Here is a 12,784-nt window from a genome sequence, read left to right as displayed (position 1 = left end):
CTGGCCTATGCCACAGCCACAGCAACGCAGGATCTGAGCCGCGTCTTCGACCTACACCACAGCTCACGGCAACGCCGGATCATTAACCCACTGAGAAAGGTCAGGGATCGAACCCGCAACCTCATGGTTCCCTAGTCGGATTCGTTAACCACTGCGCCACACGGGAACTCCTCTTGAGATCTTTTAATCTTCACGTTTCCCCAGCCTCCCTTTTTGCTTTTGCAAATTGAAGAAGCTGAATCATTTGTCCTCTAAAATTTCCCATAGATTGGATTTTGGTGATTACATCCCTATAGTGTAATTTGTCACATTCTTTTGTCCTTTGATTTGAGAGTTGCTCCTATTCAGGTTCTTTTTTTTTTTTTTCAAGATAATTTCATAGATGGCAATGTGTTTTTGCATTGGGAGGCACATAATATCTGATCATCTCTCATTCCATGATATAATCAGCCTTTGGTGCTCAGTGCCTGTGTGTATTAATTCTTTGGGGAATGCAAAATGGTGATATCCTAAATCTATTATTTTTTATATATTAGCTAGGTAGATATTTCTATACAGAGAAACTTCCCCTCATCATAACTTGTTAGTTACTTAGTGCTTCCATTTATATAGAAAAAACAGGGAAATTATTTGGTTTAATTTACCACTTTTTAAAAAGAATTTGTTCTTTATCATGTACCAGAGGTGAATTTTTCCTTTTAGTAAACTTTTTTTTTTTTTGGGGGGGGGTCTTTTTAGGACTGCACCCATGACATATGGAGCTTCCCAGGCTAGGGGTCAAATCTGAGTTGTAGCCGCTGGCCTACACTGCAGCTCATGGCAATGTTGGATCCTTAACCCATGAGCGAGGCCAGGGATCAAACCTACATCTGATGGATGCTAGTCAGGTTCCTAACCCACTGAGTCACAATGGGAATTCCTTTGTTAGCTTCTTTAACTTTCTAACAAGATGTCCCAGAATCACTGAGTACATTTTCTATCCTCCCCCTGGAACCTCCATTTCTTCAAGAAATCCTGATTTCTTTTCACAGAAAATGTTGTTTCAAGTACTTGGTCGGGGGTGCTAGAGATACTCATTGTTAATAGGCTGGTCATGAAATCTAGATCTCTTCAGGAGAGTTAGGAAGCTGTATCAAAATACTGTTATTTCATGCTAATACTTCTATTTCAAATTCATGACTGTAGGAATTTTACTTCTTTCATTTTATCTGTCATCTCCTTTCCTCTGTAAAGAATCCTGATTCTCAAGGAAGATGATAGATTGGAATATTCCATGATTACACATTTGCCCTCCTCTATCGCACACACTGTATTCACAGAGCTACAAAACTACCACCACCAAAATGAATGTTGAAAACTCAGCTGACTTTTCCATGTGCTTTCTCCATGTGCTCTGCTTTTAATGGTTTGCTCTGTCTATATTGTTAGAGCAAAAAGATATTACAGCTTATATTCTCCCCCAAATAATCCTAACTTTCGTAAGCAGGAGCTTACCTAGGAATGCTTAGGCTAAAATTGACGCTTTAGCATCTGGTATGCACGAGAACTTTGCGGTGGCACCTTACATATTTAAAAAGAAGATTTCAAAGAAAAGGGAGGTACCCTTGACCAAGGTCGTATGTTATACAGGTGTATTTTCATCTTTGTGAACATGTGCATTCTTCCCTCCTTTTAACTGTCATCTTGGGTGATGCAATTAATTCTCTAGGTGATGTGTTAGCAAAAAAAATTATGTAAAAGTAAACTAACAGTCATGACTGTTTTCAAGTTCAAAAGCAGAGAAATAACAGATGTACAGAAAACTTCTAGAGTTTGGAGGATTACAAAAGAAAGGGCAATTCTTAAGGGAAGGACCCAATGTTTTGTTATCAAAGTTTATAACTGTGTCTTTTTTGGAGAAAAAACCCATGCCTTTTGTTAAGCATTCCAGCAATATAGAAATATATTTTAGAAAATTATTCAAACTCACATCATCTAGAGGGACTCCTAAAGTTGAAATTCCATATTGTCAATTAAAACTTCAGTTCTGATTGTTACTTTTTATCATAACTTCCAGAAGAACTTCCAATATTCTCAAAGTCACTTCAGATAAAGAAACAAACAAGCTATCCTTGGAATCATGAAAATGCAACTCAGACGTCTTTATAAATATAGTAGTGTGTTCCATAAGTGGAAGCTGTCAGAATATTACTGGTGTATTGTAGTGTGTACAATGTAGTCATCAAATGCAAGCTCTACCTGTAGAAAAGCAAAGCAGCAATTTCTCCTCAATGATCTACTTGGGATGCAGGTGTAAGTGGCAGAAAAACAGGAAATCAGGCTCAGGAAATGAAATCAGTGACTCCTGCAAACCCTCCACTTATCTAAGTTGTATTTGGCTCTGTGGTGCTGTTCACTCATATCATTATCACATCGGACAAAGCAAACAGCAGCTCAGGGGTTCTAATTTGTAAACATTCTTCGAGACTTTGGTGCTTGCTTTGATTTTCTCAAAGGACCATGTGCTTATAAGGTCAGCAATTCCAGATGAAGCTAATAGCAAACATCTAATTTCAGGAAGATACAATCCTAACTTTCATCTGTGTATTCACAATGTGGTCACACAGTTTACCTCAGAGAATTAGGTCTTTGTTGAAACTGAAACCCTCTGTTCTTCATGAAATCAGTGGCTTCAGGGAATGTAACTGTCTTTGTATACAATGAAATTTGAGAAGAATTTGGTTATAGTTCTACCTGAGTCTCTACTTAAACTATTGCTGTTTCCGATGCACAGTATTTCTGCTAGAGAGAAACATCGCTGACCAACACCAGTTTACCTGGGGACTTGTTAGAAATGCAAGTTCTTGGGACCTACTCGAGACCTCGTGAGTCAGAAACCCTGGGCTGGGGCCCTGCAGTGTGTTTTAACAAGCCCCACAGTGGATTCTGATGCATGTTCTCTCTTGAGGACTGTGATCTCAGACTTGGATGAGAAGTTGCTTCCTGCCTACCTTGTGAGACTAAATGAGCAAAGATCCTGTAGAATGCTTGGCTTAAACATGCTCCAGAAACATTTACTCACCTGTGTAGAAACCAGAGTTTTTAACATCTACTATCCTGTCACTGTGATAAGCCACGTTCCTACTTTATGGGCCTGTGGTTTTGCCCTAAGATTGGGTTGGCCCTGTCACTGCTGCCTACCTGCCCTAGGATTCACCCTGAAGTCAGCTGGAGCCACCCTAGAAAGTTACAAACCAACCCTAAGTCATTTAGCAGGTTGTCCCCTTTGCGTGGCTCCCCCACACAGGTAGGAGGCCCTTTCTAAGCAGGTGACCCGGCTTTCCCACAATTGCAGCCCTCAATGACTCTTCACCTGTTTCCGCTCAATGTCCCCACCTGCCCCAGCATAACATGTCCAAGTCTCTGGGCTCAAGTTGTGAGGCAACGAATCTTCTAATTTGGGGGAATAATGGGCCCACTCAATTACTGCCAGAGCGGCCAGTGCCATGGGAAAACACAGGGGCCCCTGCCTTAATGCTCTTTACGCCCCATTTAATGAGCTCATGAGCTCATCAGCTGTGCCTTCTTCCTGACCAACTTTTCTTCTGAGTCCCTTAAAGTGGGAAGCAAAGCCAGTAGGAAAGCAACTCCAAAGCTCTGTTGAAAAATGTGTCATTCCTAGCTCTTGCAACTCCCAAGCAGTTATCCTGAAGTTACATTTATTGCCTCCATTATCTTACCAAAGAGAGAATGGTAGGAATTTGGGGAGAGGCAGAGACACAGGCAGCTGGAAAGTTGTGACATAAACATCCCAGGCTTTAAGCACATGGTCCTGTAAGTAAACATCAGCTTTTACATCTCAGCCCTCCAGCCTATCCCTGCTCATTCCTTTCCTAAGAGATTTGCCTTCTTTTAGTCACTCGGTTCTTTATTAAAACCTCCATAAGAGCGAGGAGTTGGAGTTTATAACTGGAGTAACTTTAAGATGTTCAGTTGTTTATATCTCCCCTTCATTTTACAAGGCCTGAGGAGTGCCTCTTCCTTCTTGACAGATTTTGCTTCCTAGACTGCTTGGCTCAGTGAGGATTCACAGGGAAAAATATGGCTCAGGGGAGGAGGGAAATAGTTTTAGCTTACTGGTCTATCTGACTCCCTTTCCACCACCCCCACCACCACCCCAGGTTCTGAACTGCTAGTTTAACTTCTTAAACTCCAATTCAGCATAGCTCAGACAGTTGGTTATTTCAGACAGCTCTTTGTTTCTTCACGGAAATCATCAAACCAAGACACACATCTCTAAGAATCGCCTTTGCCTTCTCAAAAAAAAAAAAAAAAAAAAAAAAAAAAAAGGAAATTAAAAAGTTATGGCTTTTCAGCTTCCTTTTGAGCAGAATTTTGTGAAGGAAAACTTTTTGGGAAGAAATGTAATTTTTTTCATAGGGAATGCTATGACATTTCTAAGTGTGGCAAGTCTTGTCTCCAAAAATTTGGTTAGGCTTTAAAAATCCCCACCCCATTTCATTCTGTATCACTTTTGTTAATGACCACTTCACTATAGATGAGAGAATGTTACACAAAGGCAAAAGCACAGGAGTTCCCGTTGTGGCACAGCAGAAAGGAATTCGACTAGGAACCATGAGGTTTCGGGTTCGATCCTGGCCTCGCTCAGTGGGTTAAGCATCTGGCGTTGCCCTGATCTGTCACGTGTAGGTCACAGAGGCAACTCGGATCTGGAGTTGTTGTGGCTGGCAGCTGTAGCTCCAATTAGACCAGCAATTGACCCAGCCATATATATATGTGTATATATTCTTTTTTTTAACACTATCTTCCATCATGTTCTAACCCAAGAGATTGGACAGTTTCCTAGGCCGTACAGTAGGACCCCATTGCTCATCCATTCTAAATGTATTCTTTTTACTCTAACTGAATATTTTTCATCCTTCTTCTGCCTAAATTATTTCAGCTCAGTATTACAGGTTTCCTCAAATGCCAGCCCTTTTTAAAGACATCTCCTACTGGGAATCCTTTGGTCTTCCAAATCTCTCGTGTACATGCCAACTTTGCTTTGTATTCAGTTGGTTGCTTGAAATTATAGTTTACTCGTAGGTGTCTTTTTCACTCATTTTAGTAACTAGTGTATGGTCTAGCACTGTCATCGGCTTTAGAAGCATTCAGTCAATACTGGTTGAATAAATGAAGTTAGTCCTAAAGAGATTTTAACATTCTCTTTCTTTTTTAAAATTGTTACTATTTTTTTTTTATGACCACACCTACAGTATATGGAAGTTCTTGGGCTAGGGATTGAATCTGAGCAGCAGCTGTGACCAACCCTGGATCCTTTAACTCACTTCATTGGGCCAGGGATCGAACCCATGCCTCTGCAGTGACCCAGACGGCTGCAGTTGGATTCACTGTGCCATGGCAGGAACCCATTCTCTTTATTTTAATGAAGATGAAAATTACAATATAAAATCCTGTTCTCAGGAAGTTCCCATGTGGCTCAGCTACCAGTAACGAGCCCCCGACTAATATTCATGAGGATGTGGGTTTAATTCCTGGCTTTGCCCAGTGAATTAAAGATCTGGCATTGCCCTGAGCTGTGGTGTAGACTGCAGACATGGCTCGGATCTGTCATTGCTGTGGCTGTGGTATAGGCAGGCAGCTACAGCTCTGATTCAACCTCTAGCATGTGAACTTCCATATGCTGCAAATATGGCCCTAAAAAGCAAAATAATAAATAATAAAAATAAAATAAAAATTCTATTCACAGTGTTATTGTTAATATTTTCATTTTTACCCTGTGACTAGAAAAGAAGGCATATTCTATTTCTAATTTGCAGTTCATTCAGTATTACTGAGGTTCAACGTATTTCACGTGTTTATTACTATTGTTTCTTCTGTGAATTTTGTCTTCCTGTCCTTTGTCAATTCAGGGGTCTTGTTATTTTTTTCTGTGGGTTGTAGATTCTCTGTTTTATGGATAGTACTGCTTTCCTGGTTATGTATATTACTGGTATTTCCTCCCATTGGTAGCTTGTCCTTTAATTCTGACTGTTACATCTTTGTTAAACAAAATATTTGAATTTTTTTTCCCCATTTTTAAGTATGTATTTTGATAGGTTTTGACAAATGTAATACCCATGAAACCATCACCACAATTACGCTCTAGAACATTTTCATCACCCCCCCAAAACATTTGCTTGTGTGTTTTCCAGCTAATTTACCCCTCTTGGAGCTGCACATTTGGATTTTTACGTTTCAACCTGTCAGTGTTTTCCTTTCCATACCTGGTTTTAATAAGAACCTCTGTCCTAGGAAAAGAGAGATCTGAGAAAGGAGGCCCCCTTCCTGAGAAATGGCTATTTTATGGCTAATAAAGAGATTACTAAGTAGGATGAATCTTCTCATATATTTAAACATTCCCATATATTTCAATTTGGGGGTCCAAATTCTCATATGCATGCTATAGACACATAATGATATGTCAAGATCAGTGTTTTTTTTTTGAATGTTTCTATACATTTTTCTTCATCCTTGGCTGATATTAGCATTCATCACTTGGTTCTGTGATTCACTGAATTTTTTAGATGGTTAAATAATTTCTATGTGAATCAGTAAGAAATTCTTAAGAGGTAATGATGCAGGCGCCTCCTACATCTGAGAAAAGTTATATTCCTTATGCTTCTATTTGAAATGAATACTTTGAAATTAAACAGCTTTGAGTACTTCCTTGTCCTTCTGCCTGACTTAATGGACCCTAAACGCAATCACCCATAAGCTAAAGATTAAGCACCCTGAGCATAACTGCCTGTGGGTTAAAGATTATTAGCACATGATGTTTTGCAGGACTTTCCTGGTTTGTTCTAATCTCTGATCAATATGCCCTCTTCGCAAGTACTGTTATTCTAGGCAATAACCCAGAAGACCACCACTGTGAACATCTTCTGACTCCAGCTTTGATGACTAAGATTCCCCCAAAGAAAGAAGAATGCATGTTTGTCCTAATCCTGATTCCTACCTGAAAACCTGTTTTTCTCCTTTTTTACTATAAGACTCCTTTCAATTCTTTCTAAGAGGGGGCACAGTCTTTAAGGCATTAGCCTACTGTGACCCTCCTTTACCAAGCAAAGCAATAAAGCTATTTTTTCTCCTTTACCCCAAACTCAATTCAGCACCAGCAGACAGAGTCCCATAACAGTAACCCCTTGGGGGTGCATATTCTGTCAAATTCCCTCTGATCATTCAGTTCTAATCTTATCAAACTAACCAGTGTTTACAAGAGATTACTGCCTATTTTTAGGATCTAAAGTCCAGGATTCATGATCATACTTAAGTAGGACTTGGGTACAACTCTGGCTTGGTCTTTGATATGGACTGCTTTCATTCGTTTTTTGGTTTTTGTTTCAATCAGAAGTCATTATCTCCAGGACATGTCAGCATAATACCATGAAGCTTTAAAAAAATAATCTTGCTTTCAAGTATACTCTCTTCTCCCTCCCTAGTGGCACACCAGTCAGGACCAGCCCAGTAGTACTTGCTCTCACAGCATTAGACCTTATGTCTTTGAATCAAAGTATGTTCACTTTTTTTTTTTTTTTTTCTTTTCTTTTTTTTTTTTTTTTTTGTCTTTTTAGGGCCACAGTTGCGGCCTATGGAAGTTCCTGGGCTAGGTGTTGTATTAGAGCTGCTGCTGCTGCTGGCTTATGGCATAGCCACAGCAATGCCAGATCTGAGTCACATCTGCAACCTGCACAACAGCTCACGGCAATGCTGGATCCTTAACCCACTGAGGGAGGCCAGGGATTGAACCTGCTTCCTCATGGATACGTCTAGTTCTTAACCTGCTGAGCCACAGGGGAACTCCAAAGTGATGTTCATCTTAACCACAGTGTGAATAAGGCCTTGAAAAGTATAAATGGGGAAAATGACAGTTCACGAACCATTCTAAAGTGTGATTAATTGTTTTGTCAGCTGTAGCCCTCCCTACACTTTGGTAAAAAACTTATTACCCTGTGGCAGAGGACACAAACTGTATTCACTGTCCTTTGTATACATGAGTCATTAGTGTGTTCCTGAGATCTGAATTTGCATGAAGAATAATCACCTTGTATGGTTCCTTTTCCTTAAATTGTTTAAATACTTAACCTAATGTAAATTCTGGGCTTTAAGCTTAGGACAGATACCCTGGGATTCTTCTCCAGTGGTGAGTTCTACATTGGCAGAAGAGGGTGGACCTGTTTGTGCCTGATTATCATTGGAGATCTTTTTTTTTTTTTTTTCTTTTTCACTTTAGCAGCAACCCAGAAGAGTGAGGAAGTCTGATCATGAGACCATCAATAATATTTTCATATTTTGAACCTAACTTAATAATAATAGCTAACACTTATGCAGTGCTTGTTATGTACCAGGCTCGTTCCAAGTCTTTACCTATAATAACTCATTTATTTTCACAACAACCCTATAAGGTTGGTACTACTATATTCTCATTTAACAGATGGTAAGACTGAAGCTTAGAGAGATGATAGGGAAAAGACAGAAACAGGTTAAAATCCACATGATGAGCTCCGGAATCAGGTTCTTAACCACTAAATTATGCTGCTCAATTATTATTCAGAAAAATTGGAGCCAGGAAAAGAAAAAAAACCATAAATTTGTAGCCAATACATTGGAGCAGGTCCCTCCAAATTTTGTTCAAAGTAAAAGCTGGAATGTACAATGAAATAGCAAACACTATAATAGTAGCAAAGGAGGAACTAGATAATTTCTCAAGCTCCTTCATATATATTAATTCATTTAATACACACAATAACTTTATGAAAAGGGTACTACAATTTGGCCCGCTGTACAAATGGATAAACTGAGGCCCAGAGAAGCAAAATAATTAGCCTTTGACACATAGCTTACAGTGTTTTGCTAGCAACTCCCTAACTGTTTCTAGCTACCAAATCATTTGTTCTCTGTAAACCTTCCAGGTTTTTTCACATGTATCATCTCATTTTATTCTCAAAATAATAGTGTACCAAACTGTTCAGTAAGTCAGGGTTCACCTTCCTTTAGCAGTTAAGGTGTTTTTTCTGTGTTAAGCTGTTAGGAGATAATTAAGAGTTCTTTAACACTCAAGGTAAAACTCCACATCATTTTTGTTGAAATGGCATCATGGCAATCGTTGTTAGCAAGAATCATAATCCAGGGTTGCAGGGCCTGGGAAGAGACACATGGAGTCCCCAGATGGTCAGTACAGACTCAGGAAGTAAACAGAAATGCTTTGAACCTGACCAGGAGGAGGGCTGGGGTTTCACATCTGTTGTGCTCTCAGCCCTGGCCTTCTTTTGTGTGCCATGAATTTCATGGGTATTGTTTAGGGTATGTAGGTGGGTTGGTCCATTTGAAATGGGGTAGAATAAGAAGAAATGAAAAATAATGAAGGGTTGACACAAAGAAAGGTCAAGGGCACAGGTCTGCTCTACTCTCTCTAGCTAGAAAGCTCTCAGTCTGAGATGGAAATGGCTTGGGCAGGGTGGCTACGTACTGCTGAGTACATTGTTGAGTGTACCACCTGCCCAACCATACACAGTGGCCCTGCTCATGTGAAATGCCCTTGGAGGAAAATCTTATTGTGCAGATCTAATTGTAGACAGATCCGCCAAAGAGCTTTTCAAAATATAGAACAGCTTTGTTCCCTTAGACCTTTTCTTGTCAGTTTTATTGCAATAGGACTTTAAAAAAATGAAAAAACCCAGCTTTATTGAGATCTAATTCACATGCCATACAATTAACCCATTGAAAATGTACAATTAAATGTTTTTAAAAATACATTAGAGTTGTGCAACCATCACCACAATTGATTTTAGAACTTTCCCTCACACCCAAAATAAGCCCCATACTCATTAGCATTGATTCTCCATTTCCTCCCAACATCCCCAGCCTTTGGCAACCACCAATCTATCTTCTCTCTCTATGGATAGGCCTATTTTTGGACATTTCATAATTCATTTGGAATTATACAATATGTGATTTTTGTGTCTGGCTTCTTTCACTTAGCATGTTTTCAAGATTCATCCAGTGTGTTAGTTGTACAGTGTGTTAGTACTCTATTCCTTTTTATTGCTGAATCATTTTCGGTTATATCCCACATTTTGTTTATTCCTTCATTAGTTGATGGACATTTGAGTTAGGGCCACTTTTTGGCTCTGATGTCTAATTCTGCTTTGAACATATGTGTACAGGACTTTGTATGGATGTATGTTTTCATTTCTCTTGGGTACCTATCTAGGAGTGGGGTTGGTGGGGTATATGGTAGCCTTCTATTTAGCTTTTGAGGAACTGTCAGAGTGTTTTATAAGGCAGCTATTCCATTCTGCATTCCCACAGCAGTGTAGGAGTGTTCCAAGTTTTCTACATCCTTATCAACATTTGGTATCTGCCTTTTTGATATTAACCATACTAGTGGGTGTGAAGTAATATCTCATTGTGATTTTGATTTCATTTCCCTAATGACTAATCATGTTAAACATCTTTTCATGTGACTATTGTCCATTTGCATATCTTTTTTTGAGAAATATCTATTCAGATACTTTGATGGCCTCAGTGTAAACGAGAGCCTCTTTGATATGGTATCCCTTTGCAGTGCACAACCTCATGTGGCAGCTTTGACTTAGGAGGACCTAGCATTAAATCCCATCTATAATACCTGGAATGTGCCTTCTAATGTGCAAGGCACTGCACTTGCCTCTGGGTATTAGAACAAGATCCAGGGGAGGTGTGAGGTATAGCAATTAATTTTAAGAACTAGGAGTTCCCATTATGGTGCGGTGGGTTAGAGATCCAGCTTATCTTTTTGGAGAACACATTCAATCCTTGGTCCGGCGCAGTGGGTTAAGGATCCAGTGCTGTTGCAGCTGTGGCACAGGTCATAGCTCCGGCTCGGATTCCACTGCTGGCCTGGGAACTTACATATGCTGTGGGTGTGGCTGAAAAAGAAAAAAAACCCTAGATATTGAGTATCTACTTCATGGAATGCTCTTCTGTGGCACTAAGAAGAGTAACACACAGTTCTTGTCCTCAGAGCTTGGAATCCAGTGTGAGACAGACAAATTCACGCTTATAACCACCATATAATTCAGCCATCTGCCATTTCAACAATAAAGCCAGGGTCCTTTGCCGGACAGTCAGCATCAGCCACAGCCAAGCTGCATCAAGTAAGCACATTATCTAAGCCCAAGTGGTGTTCCTGGTCCCTGCATCCAGCACCTGAATCCCTGCCCTGTGGAGAGGTTCTGGAATCATCACTGCTCACAGCACAGACACAGGCTTGGAGTTAGTTGAGTGTATAGTGGAATAATCAGATCTTTGGGGTCATGGGGCAAAAGACCTGTGTTATGGAGTCATAGGAAGTGCTCCTGAAAGTGTAAAGTCCAGCTGGACTGAGTGGGACCTTGACCCAGACCTGGGGGTTGCATGTTGCTCCTTCAGGTTGTGGGCCATGGAACACTTCACTGATATCACCTGGGTGCTTGATACAAATGTAGAGTCATAGGCTACCAAATCAGAACCTCAAGGGGCAGGACCCAGGAAACTGACACTTAATAAGCTTCCCAGGTGTGGCCCATGTACAATGAGGTCTGAGATCCACCTACTTAACTTCTGCTTGCAAGTGCTGTTTGGGCAGTAGTCTCTCCCAATGGCACATTAGACTCTGGGGAATGACCTTGCACTTCCAGAAAAATGCAGCCGTTCCAAGTTTTCTTAAGAACACACCTAGCATATTCTTTGAAGTCATAAGAAGTGTTGATTGCTAGTTAAAACAGTGCACTGTTGCCCAAATGAAGCCCATCTCATGTGAGGCAGCTAAGTGAGATTATGAGTCTCCTTCTGTCTCAGGTTTCCTTGATCAGAAAATTCAGCCACAGGTTATAAAAGTTTTCTCTGGGCTGCAGCTTCTGCTCTTGTGGGTGGTGGGAGAATCTGGCGTGTGGCCTCATGTCCTGTTTGAAACCTGATGTTTTGGTGGCTGTGATGAGAGCTTTATGGCCTCTGGAGGGTAAGCCAGAATGAAAAAAATGGGTTTGTAGGAAAAGCTGCGTCTCCAGGAGTGATGAAGAGCCTAGGTCAGCTGTGTATCTCTCTGTTTCCACAGAGATGAGATCCGCTGGGCATTTAATCTGCTCTCTGGAGAATACGGCCTCCAGCCACAACCCCTTCCATCTGAACTTGCTCTGAAGGACCATGTTTTTTTTTTTTTTTTTTTTTCATGTAGTTCTAAGGGGGAGGAGCAGGCTCCTTAGCCAGTTATTGTTTTTTGTGTGGTGTTTAAGGAGCCCCACCTTAGGGACTGGTAATTTGTAATTGCCGTAGTGGAGAAACTTTTGGTTTCAAGCTTTTCTATTTTAGATTCACGGATCTTCTAAAATTACTAAGAGGTTGAATTGTAGATTTATTTTGAAGTCCTAAGTAGGGGGAAAGCCCACAGCTTAACATTAAGATCATCCCTAGAAGAGTGTAGGGCCTGATGTTATTTAAGCCATGCAGCCTGTCCAGGATAATGGCACTTGAAGAGAGGTTGGCTATTGATCTATTAGTGGATCTTTGGGGCTTTCATTAGAAACACAAGTTTGAGGGAGTTCCTATTGTGGTGCAGTGGAAACGAATCTGACTAGTAACCATGAGGTTGCGGGTTTGATCCCTGGCCTTGCTTAGTGGGTTAAGGATCTAGCATTGCCATGAGCTGTGGTGTAGGTTGCAGACACCACTTGGATCCTGCATGGCTGTGGTGTAGGCTGGCATGTGTGGCTCCAATTAGACCCCC

The 12,784-nt window shown here is 40.6% G+C and overlaps 1 long non-coding RNA gene across 1 annotated transcript in view; it reads left to right on the top strand.

Annotated features, from left to right (window-relative positions):
- Positions 11,937-12,784, top strand: part of LOC110256512 — a 28,125-nt gene continuing 27,277 nt past the window's right edge. Inside the window, exon 1 of the long non-coding RNA XR_002338104.1 lies at positions 11,937-12,019. This is a non-coding gene — a long non-coding RNA (uncharacterized LOC110256512). The remainder of the gene's footprint in view (positions 12,020-12,784) is intronic.

The sequence above is a fragment of the Sus scrofa genome, chromosome 13, assembly GCF_000003025.6.
Source record: "Sus scrofa isolate TJ Tabasco breed Duroc chromosome 13, Sscrofa11.1, whole genome shotgun sequence".
In the NCBI taxonomy this organism is placed as follows: domain Eukaryota; kingdom Metazoa; phylum Chordata; class Mammalia; order Artiodactyla; family Suidae; genus Sus; species Sus scrofa.
This window is presented reverse-complemented; position numbering and strand designations above follow the sequence as displayed.